General features: G+C 41.4%; 1 protein-coding gene across 5 annotated transcripts in view; it reads left to right on the forward strand.

Moving 5' to 3' along the window:
- Window positions 1–23335, forward strand: part of znf438 (zinc finger protein 438) — a 52183-nt gene that overhangs the window by 768 nt on the left and 28080 nt on the right. For 2 of the 5 annotated variants that reach the window (XM_058406870.1, XM_058406868.1), the window contains exon 2: window positions 22861–22997. The exons of the other annotated variants lie outside the window; for them this stretch is intronic. The gene's annotated coding sequence lies outside the window, so the exon portion shown is untranslated. The remainder of the gene's footprint in view (window positions 1–22860; window positions 22998–23335) is intronic. 5 annotated transcript variants of the gene reach the window in all.

Consider the following 23335-nt stretch of genomic DNA (forward strand, 5'->3'; position numbering starts at 1 on the left):
TAATTAAGGAAATTTAAGCAAAATCAGGACAGAGATTTAAATGATGCTTAAGTGTAAAGATTAATATATAGAATAAGTTGTGTGTTTTTAACATAGTCTCTCTTTTTCATGTTGATTGCATGCTGTCCTGACTGCCATATGTATGTATGTATGTATATATATATATATATATATATATATATATATATATATATATATATATATATATATATATATATATATATACACCCCGATCAGCCATAACATTAATGCAGGTGCAGTGAATAACACTGATTATCTGCTCATTCAATTCAGTTTTATTTGTATAGTGCTTTTAACAATGAACATTGTCACAAAGCAGCTTTACAGAACATAAAAAACAAAAAACATGCAAAACGTCCTAGATGTTAGACAAAATCATCCCCAGTGAGCAAGCCCAAGGCAACTGAGGCGACTGTGGCAAGGAAAAAACTCCCTTAGATGGTACGAGGAAGAAACCTTGAAAGGAACCAGACTCGAAAGGGAACCCATCCTCATATGGAGAGTGTCATTATGAATAATGTCCTTTCTGCATTTATATATAATCAGTTTTGTGATGCAGATACAGCATATGTAGAATGTTGTGTGTATAAATTAACAGGTTGTTGTCGTCCTCAAAGTCCACATAGGGTTGACATCATGGCACCTGTTAGTGGGTGGGATATATTAGACAGCAAGTGAACATTTTGTCCTCAAAGTTGATGTGTTAGAAGCAGGAAAAAATGGACAAGTGTAAGTCAATTTGAGCTTGATTTTGGCAAGGGATAAATTGTGATGGCTAGATGACTGGATCAGAGCATCTCCAAAACTGCAGCTCTTGTGCGGTGTTCCCGGTCTGCAGTGGTCAGTATCTATCAAAAGTGTTCCAAGGAAGGAACAGTGGTCAGGGTCATGGACGGCCAAGGCTCAGTGATGCACGTGGGGAGCGAAGGCTGACCCGTGTGATCCGATCCAACAGATGAGCTACTGCTGCTCAAATTGCTGAAGAAGTTAATGCTGGTTCTGATAGAAAGTTGTCACAGAATACACAGTACATGACAGGTCAGGGCTGTTTTGGCAGCAAAAGGGAAACCAACACAATATTAGGCATGTGGTCATAATGTTATGCGTGATCGGTGTATACACACAAAAAGACACAATATTAGGCATGTGGTCATAATGTTATGCCTGGTCGGTGTATATACACAAAAAGACAATATTAGGCATGTGGTCATAATGTTATGCCTGGTCGGTGTATATATGCAAAAATGACTAAAAAAGAAAGCAGAAAAACCTGGAATATAGAATACAATAATTTAAAATAAATGTAGAAGTGCAGATATGAAACCCAGTTTACTGTACATTCTGGCAGGTGTAAATAAAATACAGGCCTAGAGGAAAAACTGTGGGCATTTTTCACTCCCAGGCCATGTAGACACAAGTAATGTTGACCCCACCATCCTGCCAGTCAGCACTTGTAGGTGTTTCTCACACAAAGTGCATTTGTAATAAATCTCTTGGTACATTCAGTCCTCAAAGTGTCAGTAATGAAGATATGGTGCAATTACAGAACGAAAGAAGATCAGGCTTTGCATCAGGGAAGCTGAACCTTAATATACTTTATACTTTGCTAAATGTTAACGTTTGCCAGGGGTTCAAGCCTCCAGCACTACCAAGCTGCACTGTTGGGCCTTGAGCAAGACCCTTAACACTTTCTGCTCCAGGGGAGCTGTATCATGGCTGACCCTGTGTGCTAACCCCAGCTTCCTAAAAAGCTGGGATGTGTGAAGAATAGATGTTCAGTGTGCTGTAATGTATATGTGAAACTGACTTGTGATCACATAGTTATCTGCTTTAATGGTGAGTTAACCAATTGGCTAATTGGCCAGTACAGTGAAATCTTTTCTTCTCCATCTTTTCTTTCATTGAAGGGTCAGTGTCGGCCATAATGTAGATCACATAGAGCAGATAGGGTAAAGGGCCTTGTTCAAAGTCCAAGCAGTGGCATCTTGGTGGTCTTGGGGCTTAAACCACCAGCTTTCTGATCTGAAATCCACAGCCTTAACCACTGAGCCATCATTAGCTTTTACTGATGCATAAAATCTGGAACTTCCCATTCTTAGGGTTTAATGTCTCTTTTATTCATTAATTTCTTCTGCTTTTTGCTGGTTGTTGTTACAAGCCTGAGAAGGTGTGTCTAGACTTCTCCATCCTCAGCCACATATTCCCCTTAAGGGATCCCCAGACTTTCTCGAGCTAACTGAGAGATATAATCTCTCCAGGGGTTCTGGGCTTGGCCCGGGATCTCCATCCAGTAGGACGTGCTCAATACGGCTCTACTGGGAATTGATCAGGGGCTGTCCTTGTAAAGTACCCAAATTTCCTCAAATAGCTTCTAGCTTCAGTTTGAAGAAGCAGCATCACTGTTCAGAGCGTCACATGGAGTGTCAAGCTCAACAGATTATCATATAACCCTGCAGGGCAACCTTATTTCTGCTGCCTTTATTCACATTCTAGTTTGTTGAGCCTCTACCCACAATATGTGAGGATATGGTGATGTAGAGTCAACATCATAGAGCTGTCACCTTATCTGTTTATCAACCTCACACACTTTTTCCCCCATCTTTTTTCTCATCCTTTCCTTTTTCCATTGTGTTTTTTAGCCCCTCAATGGAGCATACCCCTCTCTTGTGGAAGAACATGGCCTCTGACCTAAACAAAATCACAGGAATTTGTTGGATGTAGTAGTAGTCTTGTGTCAGTACTCAGTATTACGTAATACCTTACTAGGATATGCAATTACTTACTAGGATATGTCTCCATCAGCTTACGATAATTGTCAGTGGAAGGTGAACCTCCACCACCTCATGTCTCAGGTTTTCTTGTTTTTGGCTCCATCATTCTTGCCTCAACCGTGAAAAGTATCCCCACAACATAATGCCACCGTCACCATGCTTCACTATTCTCAGGGTTGTGAGCAGTGTTTGGTTTCTTACAACCATAGCACTTTGTGCCAAGGTAAAATGTTTCATTTTGACCTCACTAGACCAGGAAACCCTATATGTTTGCTGAGTCTCTAACATGGCCTTTGGCAAACTCCACACAGCCTGGAAGCTTCTAGGAACAGGTGTATTTATATTACGTCCTCTTGACACTTTAATTGCACACAGGTGGACTTCTTTCGGCTATTTATGTGAATTCTGGTGGTAAATGGTCGCACCAGAGCTAATTTAGGGGTTTCACAGCAATGGGGGTAAATAATAATCAAGTCAGAACTGAATAATAGTACAAACAATATTGATTTTCCACAATCCTTAATATTACGGGATATACGATTTCAATTAAGTGGCAGCAGCCCTACATTTTAATGTAGATGATGCTATATAGAGTAAGGCAGTGTTTAGCTGAATTAGCTTGTTAACTAGATGTAGATTTATCCTTGATTTAAACTGAAAACACCAGCATTACTTTTCCTATGTGAGCATGTAGGTGTAGCGTAAGCTGATGAAAAGGAAGAGGTGAGTATTTTTTTTTATCTCTCGGTGCTGGCGTGCTCATTGGCAGTTAAAACGTACATGAAACAGAATGTGCCTGGGTGTGCTGCACTGTGGAGAAATATGCTCACAGTACTTGTAGAGGATGTTGAGGTTTGTTTTTGCAGGTGAAAAGACACTGTGTGGTTTCACATGTGGTGAGAGAGAGGGGAACGGAGGCTTTTCTTCAATGCAGATGCTTGTTTAACATTTCCGGTCAATCAGAACCATGTCAACATCACCGCACACGCGCGCACACACGCTCGCATTTACGTACGTGTATGCACAACTCTGCATGTACACAACCAGAGCATAAAGGGAAATTTTCCTTTTACTGAGCTGCCAGTGGGTGAGTTTGTAGTGATGGCTCCCAGCTCTTCACAGCCACTTGGACTCTAGTACTCTAATAGAAGCCAGCTTGTATTGCAGTAATGCTGTGTGTGTCCGAGCTGCAATTAGAGGTCCGGACCGCACGAGGAAACCAAGGCTTTAATCACCGAGAGTTTCTGAACACATGCAGAACAAATGGCTTTGTTTTTAAGATCAAAGCGCTTCATTGTAAAGTACAACTCTTATGTCCAACAAAAATATCTGAACTCGCAGTCTTGCATATTTTGTGAGTAACTCAACTGCTCTGTCCAGTGGAGCTAGAAGTCTACGGTCTGTATTCATGCCTGTTCTTAACTCCTGTCCTGCATACGGTGAGGTCACAGTAAAGGTTGAGCAGTGTCATCTGTTTTGTTTGACTGTGGATTTAGGCGGCTTTGCTAGAAGCTCATGTATCATGCAGTATGATGGCCGTAACATGCTCACAGTGCTTGCATTCTGTGCTTTTGAAGAACGTACCTGTGTACTCTGTGAGACAGTTTAGATTTTTCAGTGGGAACACGTGGAGTATACTGTCCTGAATATTTTGCATGAATGCATACAGACCACGGCAATGACCGTGTGGTTAGATTAGTGCGAATACAGATCTCTCTCCCACAATGTGACACAGATTCTTTTCTTTCTCACAGCATCAGCCCTGAGCCACACACATGAATACACACATCTGATTTCCATGTGATGTGAATAAAAACAGATTGGAATTTTGATGACTTTGTCTCCAAGTGCATGTGCATGAGTACATTACCTGTACTGTCGTCATCAGTGACTATATTCAGTGGAATTTGTGGCCTGCTTGATGTTTGCGGAATCAATTTAGGCAAAACTAGAAGGAGCGTAACGTATTCTAATGCTGTTTTAATATGTTCCACTCTTCTGGGGCTTTCCACTCAGTGTTAGAGTATGACTGTGGGGGATTTGTAATCATTCAGCCACAGGAGCATTAGTGAGAACATGCAGTGATGTCAGTGATGTTACATGATCAGCTATAACATTATGACCACCTGCCTAATATTGTGTTGGTCCCCATTTTGATGCCAAAACAGCCCTGACCCACTGAGGCATGGACTCCATTAGATCCCTGAAGGTGTGCTGTGGTATCTGGCACCAAGATGTTAGCAGCAGATCCTTTAAATCCTGTAAGTTGCAAGGTGGGGTCTCCATGGATCAGACTTGTTTGTCCAGCACATACCACAGATGCTCGACTGTATTGAGATCTGGGGAATTTGGAGGCCAATTCAACACCTCAAACGCGTTGTTGTGTTCATCAAACCATTCCTGAACCATTTTTGATTTGTTGGCACAGGGGTCAGCATGGGCACCCTGACTGGTCTGCGGCTATGCAACCCCATACACAACAAACTGTGATGCACTGTGTGTTCTGTCACCCTTCTATCAGAACCAGCATTAACTCCTTCAGCAATTTGAGCAACAGTAGCTCGTCTGTTGTATCAATGAGCCTTGGCCGCACATGACCCTGTTGCTGGTTCACCACTGTTCCTTCCTTGGACCACTTTTGATGGATACTGCAGACTGTGAACACCCCACAAGAGCTGCAGTTTTGGAGATGCTCTGATCCAGTCGTCTAGCCATCACAATTTGGCCCTCGTCAAACTCGCTCAAATCTTTATGCTTGTCCATTTTTCCTGCTTCTAACACATCAACTTTGAGGACAAAATGTTCACTTGCTGCCTAATATATCCCACCCACTAACAGGTGCCATGACGAGGAGATCATCAGTGTTAGTCACTTCACCTCTTAGTGCTCATAATGTTATGCCTGTATATTAGTACTGGACCACAATCTGGCACTACTTTAGGATTGGAAATGTCATTTTATTATTGGTCACTTGAGTTGACTGTTTAATTCTGACACAATGACTCAAATAACTAAGGTCAGGGTTTAAAAGTGTTTATCATTTAATATACACCGTCTGTGCAGTATCCAAAAGCAGACCTAAAGTATGTTGTAAAAACAGGTAGTTGATGAACGAGGCTGCTGAAAGCGCTGCACATCTCTGCACTTCCACGTTATAGTTAGTCAGCAACATTTGCCTGCTGTGAAGAATGCATGAGGATCACAGATCTGTCAGTCTGTTAGGTCCAGCTGTAGAGTTCAGGTCTGCTGACTGGAAGGAATCACCTACAATTAGCTTCTGAACTGGATGTAGATCAGGTCTGTAATTAAATCTAGGGTTTGTATAAAAGCCGATGCTGCGTTATTATATTATTATATATGTATTTATATGCTTGTTTTTTTTTTTTTTAATTATTTTTTTTAGGAAACTGAACCTAAACATGGTTTGAAAACCAAGTTCATGTTTTTATTAGCTGTGTTTAACAAAGCTTTGTAACAGATTATTAAATATAAAGCTGTGTAGGTGTGTTATGTTGTGGAGACATGCACTCAAATGAAATTACTGGTGTATCCACTTCACTGAAAGTATACAGAAATTGAATACGCAGAGCAGTGCTGGGATCAGCATAAAAATGTGTTTAGACAATGCTGAGATACTACTCCTCTCTCTCTCTCTCTCTCTCTCTCTGTTTATGCATGGTGTTTTTTGAGTCAGCTTGCTGTAAAATGAATACTTTCTCTGATGGACCCACCCATAGGCGTATTACATACTCATGCGGTCATCAATTCGTCAACTCCTAACGTAGCTATTTTGTGACTTGCCTTTTACATCAGAAAGACAGGAACACCTTATGTACAAAGAACGAGGAAAATGCACAAAGTGTAAATTATGAATGTGGCCGGAGATGTAGAACAGGAGACCGAGTGGACATGGTAATGGCCTAGTGAATGTTTCATTCCCCAATAAATTGCACTCCCCCAGCACTCTGTATGAAATTTCTCAACAGGCCTAATCTTCCAACAGGCCTAATATAATAATGCTTTTGAACAGGAGAGACAGTATCCTGAGTTTTATCCTGAGCCACTGCGAAGCACTAAACACGGAGAGACTGGATGCTTGTAATGAGCCTACAGGAATTCCAGTAAAATAAAAACAGTGGAAACGTGAAAATGGCTGAGACTTTAGTAGCAACCCAGCTGATGTTTATGCGCTGATGTAAAAATAGCAGCTGAGACATGGTTCCCACAAACTGAAGTCATGTTCCTGTGTCTTAGTCACATGACCTCTCTCCCTTTAAAGAGCGTGATTGGTTACAGATGTGGCTGCAGTTAAAAAAAAAAAAAAAAAAAAATGAAGCTGCATCATTACTTGATTAGAAAATAAGCGTAATTCAGGTGTGTGATCAAGTGCTGTAGTTAAAAGAGTGACATTTCTTCCTGAAAACCATAATACAGACTGACTCCGTTGTATCAGACAGGAAGGAACTAAATACTGATCAAATGACTGAGGCAGGAAACTGCAAAATACCAGGCTAGTGACTGCTCCTCTGCATCTGCTCTCTTCCTTTTTCCTTATGTAATCTCAGGGCTAAGATGCAACAGCGCTTTTGTTGCTAAACGTATAGAACGACAACGGACACTCACAAATCGGAATTAACTTAGGAAGTAATTCCGCCGCTCTTTCTTTTTTTCTTTTTTTTTCCCTCCCTCCCCACTTCTCCCAATTACTTTGTCCTTGCCATTTTTCCTCTCCTCATCTCCTTCCTCACTCCACATAATGAGGTGACTCCTGTATGAGTCAGTAGTTGTCTGTGTGGTTATGTGGTTGAGGGAGGGAACCTGCTCCTATTATTCTGACCACATTAACGTGTCTCGTGCCCAGCCCATATAGGCGGCCCCGGCCTCGTGTCACAAGCTTTTATTGCCATGCCAAACACACACATGCTACGGTGTGTGTGTGGATTCAGTATTACAGTAATAATAATACAGCATTACAATAACAAAAATATCAACACACTACATGAAGTCTTTTTCATAACGACAGTATTTTGGTTTACTTAGAACATGCCAGCAACAACAGTGACACATTTCAACAGTCACAATAACCCACTGTCTAAAAAAAAAAAATGAAGTACTTGACAAGCAAAAAATGTAGTTTTAGCTTTCAGTCAGCTGCTTGTTGCTGCTGTGAGTCACAGTACACCTTATAGCGCTCTATAGAAATGTTCTCTACATGTTTTTATTTCTGGGTTGCCAGATATAAGAATTATATCCCATGTCTTGTTCATCTATTGTTTATTTTTATTCTATTATTTTATATTTATATTTTATAATTGATAGTCTATTTTATATTATATTTTTTTAAAGATATTCTGATACTCTTTTTATACTTGATATTCTTTTTATTTTTAGATTCTTCCTTTGTCCTAGTGAATTTCTCATGTTTTATATTCTAGTTTTCACATTTTATTTAAATTATTTCTTTTTTTAATTCTCTACGTTTACATTTTTATTTAAATTGTATTTCTTATATTTTTATATTCTAGTTTTACATTTTATTTAAATTATTTCTTTTTTTTAATTCTCTACATTTACATTTTTATTTAAATTGTATTTCTTATATTTTTATATTCTAGTTTTACATTTTATTTAAATTATTTCTTTTTTTTAATTCTCTACGTTTACATTTTTATTTAAATTGTATTTCTTATTTTTCTATTCTAGTTTTACATTTTATTATTTTATTTAAATTATTTCTTTTTTTTAATTCTCTACGTTTACATTTTTATTTAAATTGTATTTCTTATATTTTTATATTCTAGTTTTACATTTTATTTAAATTATTTCTTTTTTTTAATTCTCTACGTTTACATTTTTATTTAAATTGTATTTCTTATATTTTTCTATTCTAGTTTTACATTTTATTATTTTATTTAAATTATTTCTTTTTTTTTAATTCTCTACGTTTACATTTTTATTTAAATTGTATTTCTTATATTTTTATATTCTAGTTTTACATTTTATTTAAATTATTTCTTTTTTTTTAATTCTCTACGTTTACATTTTTATTTAAATTGTATTTCTTATATTTTTATATTCTAGTTTTACATTTTATTTATATTTTTTCCTTTTCTTAATTCTCTACATTTTCATTTTTATTTAAATTGTATTTCTTATATTTTTATATTCTAGTTTTACATTTTAATTCAATAATTTCTTATTTTATACTCTAGTTTTCATTTAATTTGAATTATTTCTTATTTTATATATTCTAGTTTTACGTTTTTATTTAAATTGTTTTTATTTTTTATATTCTAGTTAAACATTTTATTTAAATGATTTCTCATATTTTATAATGCAGTTTTACATTTTTATTTGCGTTATAGGACAGTCGTAAAAAAACCATTTCACTACATGTCGTACTGTGTATGATTGTGTATGTGACAAATAGAGTTTGAATTTAAGAGGGTTTGATATCAGCATTGAATGGAAAAATATCTCCAATCTGGCAACCCTGTCATTTTTATTTTTTATTTTTTTAACACAGTGATGTAACCTTCTCGAATCTGATTTGGCAGAGGACGCATGGCTCGGACATCGTGTCAGCTGCAGTTCCAATTGCAAATAGATATTAATGCTTGTTTTAATACATTTCACATGATCTAACATCTAGTGGATTAAAAAAAAGCTTCATTTTTTTGGCAAATTGCTTTGGTGTAAGAGGAATAAAACATTTCAACACATGCTGTCATTGGAAAATAATCAACTTAAAAGCCCTCTGCTTTTGGTCAGTCTGCAGGACAGCATCACGCTGCTGATTATTTTCCTGTAAATAACAACACAGATTTATTCAATGTTGACCAGCCTTGTTTGATGGCTATGAGAAAAGTGAAGAGAGATGAAGACACAGAGCTGACACGGAGCCAGGGTTTCCCAAGTGTTCATAGAGTCTGTGTTGTTTTTTTTGTTTTTTTTTCTTCCCAAGGTAAACATTTACAAAGTAGACCTGATTACCAATTCCTCAAACCTTAGCTTTGATCCTCTTCTGTTTCTGCTTGATAAAAAAAGGATACAGCGGGATGTTTAAACTTTAGACAAGTCGACTCCAAAGTGTCTACAGAAACCTAGTTATCCACCCTGTGGGTAAGAGCCGGGCGTGGCAGCTTTGTGCCAAGATCTGTTTTCACAGTGACTTTGGCCAGCTCTGAGATTTGTGGCCTTCATGGAATGTTGTCTCTGTCCCCCAATGCTGAACACTGCTTCTCAACCACAGACTCATTAAAGTGAGTGATGGGCATTATCGACACGCTCCGAGACCCACTGTCTGTGTGTGTGTATGTCTGTCTGTGTGTGTGTGGCTGTCTGTGTGTGTGTGTGTGTATGTCTGTCTGTGTGTGTGGCTGTCTGTCTGTGTGTGTGTGGCTGTCTGTCTGTGTGTGTGTGGCTGTCTGTGTGTGTGTATGTCTGTCTGTGTGTGTGTATGTCTGTCTGTGTGTGTGTATGTCTGTCTGTGTGTGTGTGGCTGTCTGTGTGTGTGTGTGGCTGTCTGTGTGTGTGTGTATGTCTGTCTGTGTGTGTGTGTGGCTGTCTCTGTGTGTGTGTGGCTGTCTGTGTGTGTGTGTGGCTGTCTGTGTGTGTGTGTGGCTGTCTGTGTGTGTGTGTGGCTGTCTGTGTGTGTGTGTGTGGCTGTCTGTGTGTGTGTGTGTGGCTGTCTGTGTGTGTGTGTGTGGCTGTCTGTGTGTGTGTGTGGCTGTCTGTGTGTGTGTGTGTGGCTGTCTGTGTGTGTGTGTGGCTGTCTGTGTGTGTGTGTGGCTGTCTGTGTGTGTGTGGCTGTCTCTGTGTTTCTGCTTCTGTGTGTGTCTGCCTGTCTGTCTTTGTGTTTTTGTGTGTCTGTGTGTATGTCTCTGTGTATGTCTGTATGTTTGTGTGTGTGTGTGTCTGTTTCTATGTGTCTGTCTCTGTGTGTCTCTGTGTGTTTGTGTGTGTGTCTGTTTCTATGTGTCTCTCTGTGTGTGTGTTTGTTTCTGTGTGTCTGTTTGAGTGTGTGTGTGTGTCTGAGTGTGTGTGTGTGTCTGTCTGAGTGTGTGTGTGTGTCTGTCTGAGTGTGTGTGTGTGTCTGTCTGAGTGTGTGTGTGTGTCTGTCTGAGTGTGTGTGTGTCTGTCTGAGTGTGTGTGTGTGTCTGTTTGAGTGTGTGTGTGTGTCTGTTTGAGTGTGTGTCTGTTTGAGTGTGTGTGTGTGTCTGTTTGAGTGTGTGTGTGTGTCTGTTTGAGTGTGTGTGTGTGTGTGTGTCTGTTTGAGTGTGTGTGTGTGTCTGTTTGAGTGTGTGTGTGTGTGTCTGTTTGAGTGTGTGTGTCTGAGTGTGTGTGTGTGTCTGAGTGTGTGTGTGTGTCTGAGTGTGTGTGTGTGTGTCTGAGTGTGTGTGTGTGTCTGAGTGTGTGTGTGTCTGAGTGTGTGTGTGTGTGTGTCTGAGTGTGTGTGTGTGTCTGAGTGTGTGTGTGTGTCTGAGTGTGTGTGTGTGTGTGTCTGAGTGTGTGTGTGTGTGTGTGTGTCTGAGTGTGTGTGTGTGTGTGTGTGTCTGAGTGTGTGTGTGTCTGTCTGAGTGTGTGTGTGTCTGTCTGAGTGTGTGTGTGTCTGTCTGAGTGTGTGTGTCTGTCTGAGTGTGTGTGTCTGTCTGAGTGTGTGTGTGTCTGTTTGAGTGTGTGTGTGTCTGTCTGAGTGTGTGTGTGTCTGTCTGAGTGTGTGTGTGTCTGTCTGAGTGTGTCTGTCTGTGTGTGTGTGTCTGTTTGTGTGTGTGTGTCTGTTTGTGTGTGTGTGTCTGTGTGTGTGTGTGTGTGTCTGTGTGTGTGTGTCTGTTTGTGTGTGTGTGTCTGTTTGTGTGTTTGTGTGTGTGTCTGTTTGTGTGTTTGTGTGTGTGTCTGTTTGTGTGTTTGTGTGTGTGTCTGTTTGTGTGTGTGTCTGTTTGTGTGTTTGTGTGTGTCTGTTTCTGTGTTTGTGTGTGTCTGTTTCTGTGTTTGTGTGTGTCTGTTTCTGTGTTTGTCTATGATAGGCAGGGTGCCTCCAGGACAGGGGAGCGATGGACAAAATATGACCTCAGGATGCTGTTTCCCAAAGATGATCCTTATCGACCGATAAGCACATGACGTTATGGTCTCAGGAGGTCAGGAGAAGTGTTTGTGTGTCATGTGGATATATTGTTAACAATAAGTCTATGTATGTGGACCTACTTTTTAATACTGCAGAGCATTGTTGAGTAATCCTGCATTAGTGAATATTAGTTCTAAAGAATAATCCTTTATGCAGTTTTGTATTGTAGCCAATCAAGTTCTTGGACATGAGGTCATTTCCAGGCCAGCCAAGGTGAAGCTCCTACTCCCCCAACAAACCTGAGGAGTTGATGATGAAGCTTATTCATTGCTTTAATAACTACAGGGATATTTGGGTCCTTGCCTAATGGCAATAATACTAAACAAATCATCTCCATCCTTACGAGAACTACAGACTAATTATTGCCTGGTGTTTAAGGTTTAGCAGGTTACCTGAAGTTCACAGATGAGGTAATTATCATATGTTTTTGCTAGAAGAGCCGACGCACATGTAGAACTCTCCAATAAGCCCCTTAAGCTTCGTTGGGCAAGCTGTTTTCAGCAGGGCGAGGTCCAAAAAACATTGGACACATTACTTCGTGTGGTGCGTGCTACACAGTGAATAAAGGCTATATTCCTGTTGGTTTAAACGCCACATCACAGTAGTACATCACAGTTTGATGTTGAGACCAGAACAAAAGGAACATTAATGAGAACAATGCCTCACATTTGGGAAAAGAAAATGCACGGCCAGCGTAAATGACATGTAGGACTACGCAATCAATCCACAGCTTGGCTGAAATTTCACATATCATCACCTGCGATGACGATGCGCCTACTTTAAAAATGCCAGAATTAATTCAGCTTGGAGAATTGTGTGTGTGTGTGAAAATGCCCTTACGGATAGACGGGACAAAGACCTGGACCAGAGGCATGGAAAGAACCAGAGGGAGAGAAAATGATCCAGAGCAACCACCTCATCTGAGCAGTGTGGTGCCACGGTCGTGTAGGGCTGCCAGAGGAGCAAGCTCACTAGACTTTATTGATGATGTTAATACAGTGAGTACAGATCTGTGTAGATGACTTCCAAGGGAACGCCTAACACTAGCACAGTGACTGAAGAGCTGTGAGTCCATTCGAATTTACTTACAGTGTATGTAGCTAGGGGGACTGGGAAGCTTGGTGGTTAGCATGTTTGCCTCACACCTCCAGGGTTGGGGGTTCGAGTCCTGCCTCCACTGTGTGTGTGTGTGTGTGTGTGTGTGTGTGTGTGTGGAGTCTGCATGTTCTCCCTGTGCCTAGAGGGTTTTCTCCCCCAGTCCAGAAACACACACTCTGTAGGCTGACCAGCCTGTCCAGGATGTACCCTTCCTTATGACCTGAGTCTCCTGGGATAGGCTTTAGATTCCCTGAGACCAGTAAGATAAGCAGTATAGAGAATGGATGCATGTATGTACCCATCTTCAAATTAAATTTTCTTCAATTCATGGTTTTATTATGCCGAGATGGGTGTATATTAGCTGAAATATGATCTACAAGGGACAGTGGTAGCTCAAGTGGTTAAGGGTTGTTGATCTGAAGATCGGGGTTCAAGCCCCAGCCATGCCATGCTGCCACAGTTTGGGCCCTTGAGCATGGCCCTCTCTGCTCCAGGGGGGCTGCATCATGGCTGACCCTTCGCTCTGACCCCACTCTTTATTTTACTGCATTTTGTTGCCTTTTACCCGTGTGCAATGACAAAGTTGAATGTAATTTAATTCTGTTTTTCTTTTCTATCCTTATCATTTATTACCTGAGGTTTCACTAAGTGCACTTCATCAAGTGCTCTTTTCTTAAGACTTTTCTTACAGAATCACTGGACTAGTTTCAAATCAGATAATTCATTTGATCTTCTGCCATTATGTCATGAATGTGTGTTATGTGACACAGATCTCAACACATGAATGCAAGACACAACTTGTTTTGAAGCATGTTGTCCAAGTGACTCTGAAACACGCAGACGCTATCAGCTGGGTATCAGCTGACCCAATGCAGTGTCGTATTGACAATTAAAAAAAAAAAAGAAAGAAAAAAAGTAGGCTTGTTTTTCCCTGTTAACCAGTGTCCGTAACAAATCAGGAGCTCTTGATAGTGTTGTTTATAGCTGTGGGATGGCTGCATGCTTGGTGTAATAAGAGAGCTACACTGGCAAGCTGGACAAATTGTCTTGTAATTGGAGGTTTCCAAGCCTCTGGCTGTATGTGCTTAGAGGCTAAACAAAATGGCGCACAGTGTGTGTGTGTGTTTATTTCTGGATTCTTTTTTAAAATCAGAAACATGTTGCATTCTGATGGTTTTTACAGGTCTGCCTGGATGAGGAATGATGCACTTTCACTAAACAAAGTAAGATCATAAACACACCTGATTTATCTCGAAGCAGTTTGCAGTGATCTGAGCTCTCAGTTGGTTCAGATGATATTCAGAGCGGCGTGTCTTGTCTCTGCATGTTGTTGTTATTTCTGGCTCGTTTGAATCAGAGGAGCATCCTGCAAACAAGCCTGCAAACCTCCGTGTAGGTGTTGATACTGATTTAAATTCCTCACACACCGATTCAGATCAAGCACGTGTTACTGTATGCTAAATTAATCTCCAGTCAGGATTCACTGCATACCAAAAGTATTCATGCCTTTTGCTTCAGTAACAGCACTAACAATTATGCATTTCAAACGAAAAACATATTTTAGATTCCAGTTCCATCCATCATCAAGAAGAATGAAGTTAGCATGTTGTTGATTGGAAGTGTTCTGGCCAGACACACATCTCTCTATATAAAGCGTCACAGATGACAGAGTTAAAAACAAGCTCTGAGGATTGTAGCCCTCCTGAGAAAGAAGTGATGATGTGCAGATCCCCTAAAAAGCTTTGAAGGTGTCTGGGAACTCTGGCTTCTCTCAGTTTTGGATGTTAGAAATTGGTAAACTGGCAAAAAAGACACAGGGAGGATAAATCATCAATATATTCATCAGTGTGCCATGGTTTGCTTTCCCAGAAGTCCAGGTAACTAGGCTAAAAAGTGGCAATTAGCATAAACGTAGTTTGATAAGCTGATGAGGTGTGTTAATGCATACTATGGAAAATATCTAGTCTTTATCCTCTTGGTAACTGCACCTTTTTTTTTTTTTCGCTCCAACTAATTTGGATGTTTGGGTTAGTTTTAACTAAAGCTCATGTTGGATTACCTCCCTATTCTGGGCTGGAGGAGATACAGGCTAAGGAACATGCTACTATCTAGGCATCTAGATACAGTCTGAAATATTAACTTCATCTTGCTTCATGCTAATATATCATATCTTCAGTTTTCTGAATTGTGTAATGATGTATATGCATTATTATGAACCACAGTATCACTGATCTATTCATATTATTACCACACACACTCCAGTGTCGCAGTGTCGGTGATGTGCTGAGGATGAGGCTTATGAGGCAAGTCTACCTCATAAACTGACATCCTACATGTTATGCCACTAGGGTTGGGTGGTATGTTCCTGTAACAGCACATTTTTACAGGTTTTATTCCTTTTATACCACAGCCGAATTTTTTAGCTGCTAAAAAGTTGTCATATCTATCATAGTTCTGTTTGAGTCTGTCCAAGAATCTAAGATCTGACCGCAAAAGCCTATCGTCCACTTATGTTTCTGCTGTTTAACTGATGCCCTTATCTCATTTTTATGGTGCTGATCTATTGATGGGTAAAGGCCCGAGGGGTGGCAGCTTGGTGGACTTGATCTCACAACCTTCTGATCAGTTGTCCAGAGCTAAGCTAAAGCTAAGCTAAATAACTAACTTGTTCCTAGAGAAAAATATATTGTTTTACATATTGTATAGGATATTTTTTATTTTATTTTATTTTATTCATTTAATTAATTAATTAATTAGTTAGTTAGTTAGTTAATTAATTAATTTTATTTAATTTTATTAAATTATTTATTTTTATTTTCTCCACCCAACTCTTTATTGTGTCAGCTGATGTCCTGGCTAGCCCCCTCAAATCTGGGTGGAAATACACACTGCGGATAAAAAGCAGATGCAAACAAAGTTGTGTTTTTCATTAGTGCCCAGAGTTTTGTTGTCAGTTCAGTAAGGTGTGCTCTCTCTGGATAAGACAGTACATTAAGTCAGGCTTCACAGTCACACCCAGTTAAAATCAGCCATGCTCAACCCTTCACAGCACACAGGAGACTTAGCAAGGACTGCTCTCAAACCAGAAACACACGTCTACGTGAACCTTCTCCCAGCTCTGAGAAACCTATTTTTTCTCCCATACTTCATCTTTTATACTGCTACAGTTTAACATTATTGTGTTCACTTTATTCTGTCAGTGATCCCCCCCCCCCTTTACACACACTCACGCAAACTCTTCCACACGCCAGTGTGTGGTGGGCTGAGAGGTTAATGCTGGCTGGCTGCGTGCAGAATCTGCTAGGTTTAGAGGAGAGATAGTGAGGTTCAGCATGTACCTGTCACTACTAAATGATTGCTCATTTCCTGCATGGAGGAGGAGGAGGAGGAGGAGGGCCAGTGTGGAGTAATAGAGCCCAGCTGCCTCATCTGGACCTTACCTTTCCTCCCGCTCCCTCACTTATTCTGTCTTTGTCTCATTCTCTCTCCTCCTCATATACAGCACACGCAATCCTCACGCTGCCTCAGAAAGGTCTCACCTGCCCATTTTGGGTCCTTTTTTGATTTATTTATCTTCCATGACCTCTCTCAAGCTCTTTGTTTGCCAGCTTGATCTTTGTGCACAGCTGTTTTCTTTCTCTATCTTTTCTCAGGCTAATTTCTCAGTTCGTAAGATTTCTAAACAATCTCCACATCTCACTGTTCACAGATTATCATGAAAGAGGATTTTCCCAGATTTATGGCTGTTTTCATCTGGGTTCAAGAATATCCGACAGTTTTGTCTTGTAGAGACATTTGGCTGATCCCAACAAGAAAAATGTCCTTCCTACAAAAACTGCAGAAAAATTTAAAAGAGCCATTTTGCTGACTGGGGTTAGATTAGGTATAACCAAACATTAATTAACTGCATTATTAGTTGTGTTGGTGGAAGATTCTCACACAGAATGAGTGACTGTGTGAGTGACTGTGTGAGTGACTGTGTGAGTGACTGTGTGAGTGACTGTGTGTGTGACTGTGTGTGTGACTGTGTGTGTGACTGTGTGAGTGACTGTGTGTGTGACTGTGTGTGTGACTGTGTGTGTGACTGTGTGAGTGACTGTGTGAGTGACTGTGTGAGTGACTGTGTGAGTGACTGTGTGAGTGACTGTGTGAGTGACTGTGTGTGTGACTGTGTGTGACTGTGTGAGTGACTGTGTGAGTGACTGTGTGAGTGACTGTGTGAGTGACTGTGTGTGTGACTGTGTGTGACTGTGTGAGTGACTGTGTGAGTGACTGTGTGAGTGACTGTGTGAGTGACTGTGTGAGTGACTGTGTGAGTGACTGTGTGTGTGACTGTGTGTGTGACTGTGTGAGTGACTGTGTGTGTGACTGTGTGAGTGACTGTGTGAGTGACTGTGTGTGTGACTGTGTGTGTGACTGTGTGTGACTGTGTGTGTGACTGTGTGTGTGACTGTGTGTGTGACTGTGTGAGTGACTGTGTGTGTGACTGTGTGTGTGACTGTGTGTGACTGTGTGAGTGACTGTGTGAGTGACTGTGTGAGTGACTGTGTGAGTGACTGTGTGTGTGACTGTGTGTGACTGTGTGTGTGACTGTGTGAGTGACTGTGTGAGTGACTGTGTGAGTGACTGTGTGAGTGACTGTGTGAGTGACTGTGTGTGTGACTGTGTGTGTGACTGTGTGAGTGACTGTGTGAGTGACTGTGTGTGTGACTGTGTGAGTGACTGTGTGAGTGACTGTGTGTGTGACTGTGTGTGTGACTGTGTGTGACTGTGTGTGTGACTGTGTGTGTGACTGTGTGTGTGACTGTGTGAGTGACTGTGTGTGTGACTGTGTGTGTGACTGTGTGTGTGACTGTGTGTGTGACTGTGTGAGTGACTGTGTGAGTGACTGTGTGAGTGACTGTGTGTGTGACTGTGTGTGTGACTGTGTGTGTGACTGTGTGTGTGACTGTGTGAGTGACTGTGTGAGTGACTGTGTGAGTGACTGTGTGTGTGACTGTGTGTGTGACTGTGTGAGTGACTGTGTGAGTGACTGTGTGTGTGACTGTGTGAGTGACTGTGTGTGTGACTGTGTGTGTGACTGTGTGTGACTGTGTGTGTGACTGTGTGTGTGACTGTGTGTGTGACTGTGTGAGTGACTGTGTGTGTGACTGTGTGTGTGACTGTGTGAGTGACTGTGTGAGTGACTGTGTGAGTGACTGTGTGAGTGACTGTGTGAGTGACTGTGTGAGTGACTGTGTGAGTGACTGTGTGAGTGACTGTGTGAGTGACTGTGTGTGTGACTGTGTGTGTGACTGTGTGAGTGACTGTGTGTGTGACTGTGTGAGTGACTGTGTGAGTGACTGTGTGTGTGACTGTGTGTGTGACTGTGTGAGTGACTGTGTGTGTGACTGTGTGTGTGACTGTGTGTGTGACTGTGTGTGTGACTGTGTGAGTGACTGTGTGAGTGACTGTGTGAGTGACTGTGTGAGTGACTGTGTGAGTGACTGTGTGTGTGACTGTGTGTGTGACTGTGTGTGTGACTGTGTGTGTGACTGTGTGTGTGACTGTGTGTGTGACTGTGTGAGTGACTGTGTGAGTGACTGTGTGTGTGACTGTGTGAGTGACTGTGTGAGTGACTGTGTGTGTGACTGTGTGTGTGACTGTGTGAGTGACTGTGTGAGTGACTGTGTGAGTGACTGTGTGTGTGACTGTGTGTGTGACTGTGTGTGTGACTGTGTGTGTGACTGTGTGAGTGACTGTGTGAGTGACTGTGTGTGTGACTGTGTGTGTGACTGTGTGTGTGACTGTGTGAGTGACTGTGTGAGTGACTGTGTGAGTGACTGTGTGTGTGACTGTGTGTGTGACTGTGTGTGTGACTGTGTGTGTGACTGTGTGAGTGACTGTGTGTGTGACTGTGTGTGTGACTGTGTGTGTGACTGTGTGTGTGACTGTGTGTGTGACTGTGTGTGTGACTGTGTGTGTGACTGTGTGAGTGACTGTGTGTGTGACTGTGTGAGTGACTGTGTGAGTGACTGTGTGTGTGACTGTGTGTGTGACTGTGTGTGTGACTGTGTGTGTGACTGTGTGTGTGACTGTGTGAGTGACTGTGTGTGTGACTGTGTGAGTGACTGTGTGAGTGACTGTGTGAGTGACTGTGTGAGTGACTGTGTGAGTGACTGTGTGAGTGACTGTGTGTGTGACTGTGTGTGTGACTGTGTGAGTGACTGTGTGAGTGACTGTGTGAGTGACTGTGTGAGTGACTGTGTGTGTGACTGTGTGAGTGACTGTGTGAGTGACTGTGTGTGTGACTGTGTGTGTGACTGTGTGTGTGACTGTGTGTGTGACTGTGTGTGTGACTGTGTGAGTGACTGTGTGAGTGACTGAGCAAGAGAGTGTGTGAGTGACTGTGTGTGTGACTGAGCAAGAGAGTGTGAGTGAGTGACTGAGCAAGAGAGTGTGAGTGAGTGACTGTGTGTGTGACTGAGCAAGAGAGTGTGAGTGAGTGACTGAGCAAGAGAGTGTGAGTGAGTGACTGAGCAAGAGAGTGTGAGTGAGTGACTGAGCAAGAGAGTGTGAGTGAGTGACTGAGCAAGAGAGTGTGAGTGAGTGACTGAGCAAGAGAGTGTGAGTGAGTGACTGAGCAAGAGAGTGTGAGTGAGTGACTGAGCAAGAGAGTGTGTGAGTGAGTGTGAGAGTGTGTGTTTGTGTGAACATAAGTGTGAGTGAGTGTGTGAGTGATCAAGAGTGTGTGTGTGTGTGAGTAAATGAGCAAGAGAGTGTGTGTGTGAGTAAATGAGCAAGAGTGTGTGTGTGTGAGTAAGTGAGCAAGAGAGTGTGTGTGTGTGAGTAAGTGAGAAAGAGAGTGTGAGTGTGTGTTAGAGAAGAGTGTGTTAGAGGTGAGTGAGTGTGTGTGTGCGCGTGTGTGAGAGAGCATGTGTGTGAGAGAGGGAGATAGAGTGAGTAAGTGTGTGTGAGAGAGAGTGAATGTGGGTGAGTGAGTGTTTGTGAGAGAGAGCGAGTGTGTGTGAGTGAGAGGGAGATAGTGAGTGTGTGTGTGTGTGTGTAGTGGTTGGGAGTGGGATTAGTTTAGGGAGGGTTCAGTTCATGAATTCCATTCTGAATCCAAACCAGGTCACATGATCTACAATGGAACTTTCAACAATGACCAGCTGTGGTCAACATTCCTGTGTGTTCAGCAGCTAAAGGAACAGTGTTAACACTGCAGAAGCTGCTGCTCTCCTAAACCAGTGGTGCATGCAGTGTATCAGATCATCAGCTCTGATGTATTGTAACCTCATGAAGCTAGAAGGCTGCTTGTTGGCAAAAGAAATTCCTTTTAAATCTTTCTTTGCAAGAAAGTTTGTGGCCATCTCACCAAAACCCCCATCTGTGGGTCTGACCTCCAGACCTCCTCACCTACCATCAATACCTGACTTCACTAATGCTCTTGTGTCTGAATGATCAAAAATCCTCACAGCCACACTCCAACATCTAGTGGAAAGTCTTCCAGGAAGAGTGGAGGTTATTATAACAGCAAAGGGAGACTGGATCTATAATGGGATGTTCAACAAGTGCATATGGGTGTGGTGGTTAAGTCTCCAGACACTTTTGGCTATGTAGTATATTGTATGCATGTAATTTATAAAATCTAAAAATAACAAATATGACTACTTACTTTAATGAAAATTTAGTTGCTCACTGATCGTAATCTTACTCCATGTCATCATTCTGAGTGTCTAGTTTCATTTCCTGAGGTTAATAATATCTGAGAAACCAGCGTCACTCTTGACTCGACTGATGACTGAAATAATCATTAAGTTTTTTTTTGTTGACTAAATTTCTTGTTTTATTTTTATTATCATCATTAAGACATTACATATGTGTCTCTACAGTGTAAGCAATGTTGTGTGTAATCAGTAAACTATATTGGAAAAGGTTTAGGACGTCTGCTTTTACATGCACATGAATGTAATATGGAGTTGTCCCGCCCTTTACAGCTATAACAGCTTCAACTCTTCTGGGAAGGTTTTCCACAAGGTTTAGGAGTGTGTTTATGGGAATTTTTGAAACGTTCCTCTAGAAGCGCATTTGTGAGGTCAGGCACTGATGTTGGACGAGAAGGTCTGGCTCACAGTTTCCACTCTAATTCATCCCAAAGGTGTTCTATCAGGACTATGTACAGGCCAGTCAAGTTCCTCCACACCAAACTCTCTCATCCATGTCTTTATGGACCTTGCTTTGTGCGCTGGTGTGCAGTCATGTTGGAACAGGAAGGGGTCATCCCCAACAAAGTTGGGAGCATGAAATTGTCCAAAATGTCTTGGTATCCTGGAGCATTAAGAGTTCCTTTCACTGGAACCAAGCCCAACCTCTGAATTCAATGATTTGGAGGGGTGTCCCAAAACTTTTGGCAAAATGGTGTATATTCAAGGCAGTTTTCCCTCCAGGCCCCTTACAGATATTGAGTATTGAATGCTTAGCCTGCGTAGACACCTGCCACACACACTCAGAAATGCTGAAGCATTAATCCGCAGAATACCTCACCGAGTTCTGGGTTAGAGAAGAAGGGCCTGTCTAACGTTTCAGTAAAATGCATGCTATGCGAATCCTACTAAGGCATGCTCATCCTTTCAGTAGGCTTTAAATGATCATCAGCCCATTTGGATCGCTGAGTTTATTTCACCACTGATGCAACACAAAATTTTTCCAATTTGCGTGGTGGATTTTACCTAGTAAACGTACACAAAAGAAATCAGAAAGCTGTCAGCGCAGAACTGCTAAAGACAAATGTAAAAGGAATTTAGTAACCTCAGTGTAAATTCAGATCTTTATAAAGAATTGACTCGAAATATTTACCTAACCTTCTTTTCTGCCAGCTGTTGCACCGAGTAGATCTGTCACGCTATATATAATCCCTGATGTACTCTCCTCTTCCTCTGCTATAATGCATTTGCTATACATATTAGAAGTCATGTGAGTTTTTTACTCCAGTAAATTATGTCACTCCGAGGATATGCTGGAATCCGTTCTCCATCTCGAAAACAGGACACACTGTTCTCTCATCTGCCTCGGTGACTGATAGATTAACAAACATTTTTATATGCTGTGCATCGAGCATGTCTGCAGTTTTATCACTCGGCCTGACTGCCAAAGATACCTCTATCACTTTTCTTTCCCTTTCATCACTCTTTCACGTGGTCACTTGCTGACTGCACTCAGTCTTCTTTTATTTCTTTTTTTGGAGAGAGTATATAGATATATTTTTTACGGGAAGATCGTTCCAGTGAATTTTGATCCAGTTTTGTGTTCTCGGGTTGATAAAGTCTCAACCTTGTAGAAGAGCCCTGGTGTTGTCAGCAAATTTGGTTTGGATTTTGTAACAGGTTGAACAGGATTACTGTCTTTTTTTTTATCCTAATGGCTCTGCACATGTTGTTTGAGTGTGTCCTGAAAACTTTTTTTGAACCTTAAATTCATTCAATCTGAACAAAACATTTGTTCATTCCCAAACGTGTTTTAGATTTTTTTTCTGAATACTTAGCTTTTTGTTGGTTGTTGTTTCCTAAATTGTTTTCAGACGTAAGATTTTCATTGCATTTTCAATGACCTGCATGAAACCGTGACCCTTCAATGCCCTTGGCTTTACCTTTATGTTGTGCATGGTTGTGTTAGTCTCATCTCCTATACTAGTTTTTTTTTTTTTTTTTAATTAGTTTTAGTAACTAAGTATAATCTGTAGCATTTATCAATCTCTCCTCTGTTTGCAGCACATAATCTGACAAATCACCAGTGTGGAAAGTCAGATTCTCATTGCGTTACTTTTCCTGCTTTCTTTTTTCCCCCTCTCTCTCACACTCTCTCAAGGCAGGAAAGGGTTACTTTCCATGTTTCCTGTCCAATTCCCACAGCTTCAGACCCTTTCGGATCGCTTTCTTCATACTAAACATTCCCAGGCTCCCATAACCTCCTGGCTTCCTCGCACCGGCCAAGAGCGGTCCCAGGTGAGTGCGTGGGCGAACCTCCTGTTTTTGAGGATAAAAATCTCTCACCCCTTATCCTAACCATGGCAGCAGTAAACATGGTTTCATTTTTAAGCACAACCCTTGATCAGGCCTGGAATAATATATATAGATATTTTTCATGAAAACGATGCCAGAGGTTTGAGCAAGAAGAGGGCCAAAATGAGGCTCTAGTTGAACCTTGAGTTTTAGTACCCATGGAAGCAAGCTGAATCATCTCCTTTAGGGCCCTGAGCACTGGATGTGTGCCAGAAACTCTGTGTTCAGGCACTGAGACCTTGGAGTAGTCACAGGAAGGGGTTCAAGCGCTGTACTTGACC

Source organism: Hemibagrus wyckioides, linkage group LG13, assembly GCF_019097595.1.
Source record: "Hemibagrus wyckioides isolate EC202008001 linkage group LG13, SWU_Hwy_1.0, whole genome shotgun sequence".
Classification (NCBI taxonomy): Eukaryota; Metazoa; Chordata; class Actinopteri; order Siluriformes; family Bagridae; genus Hemibagrus; species Hemibagrus wyckioides.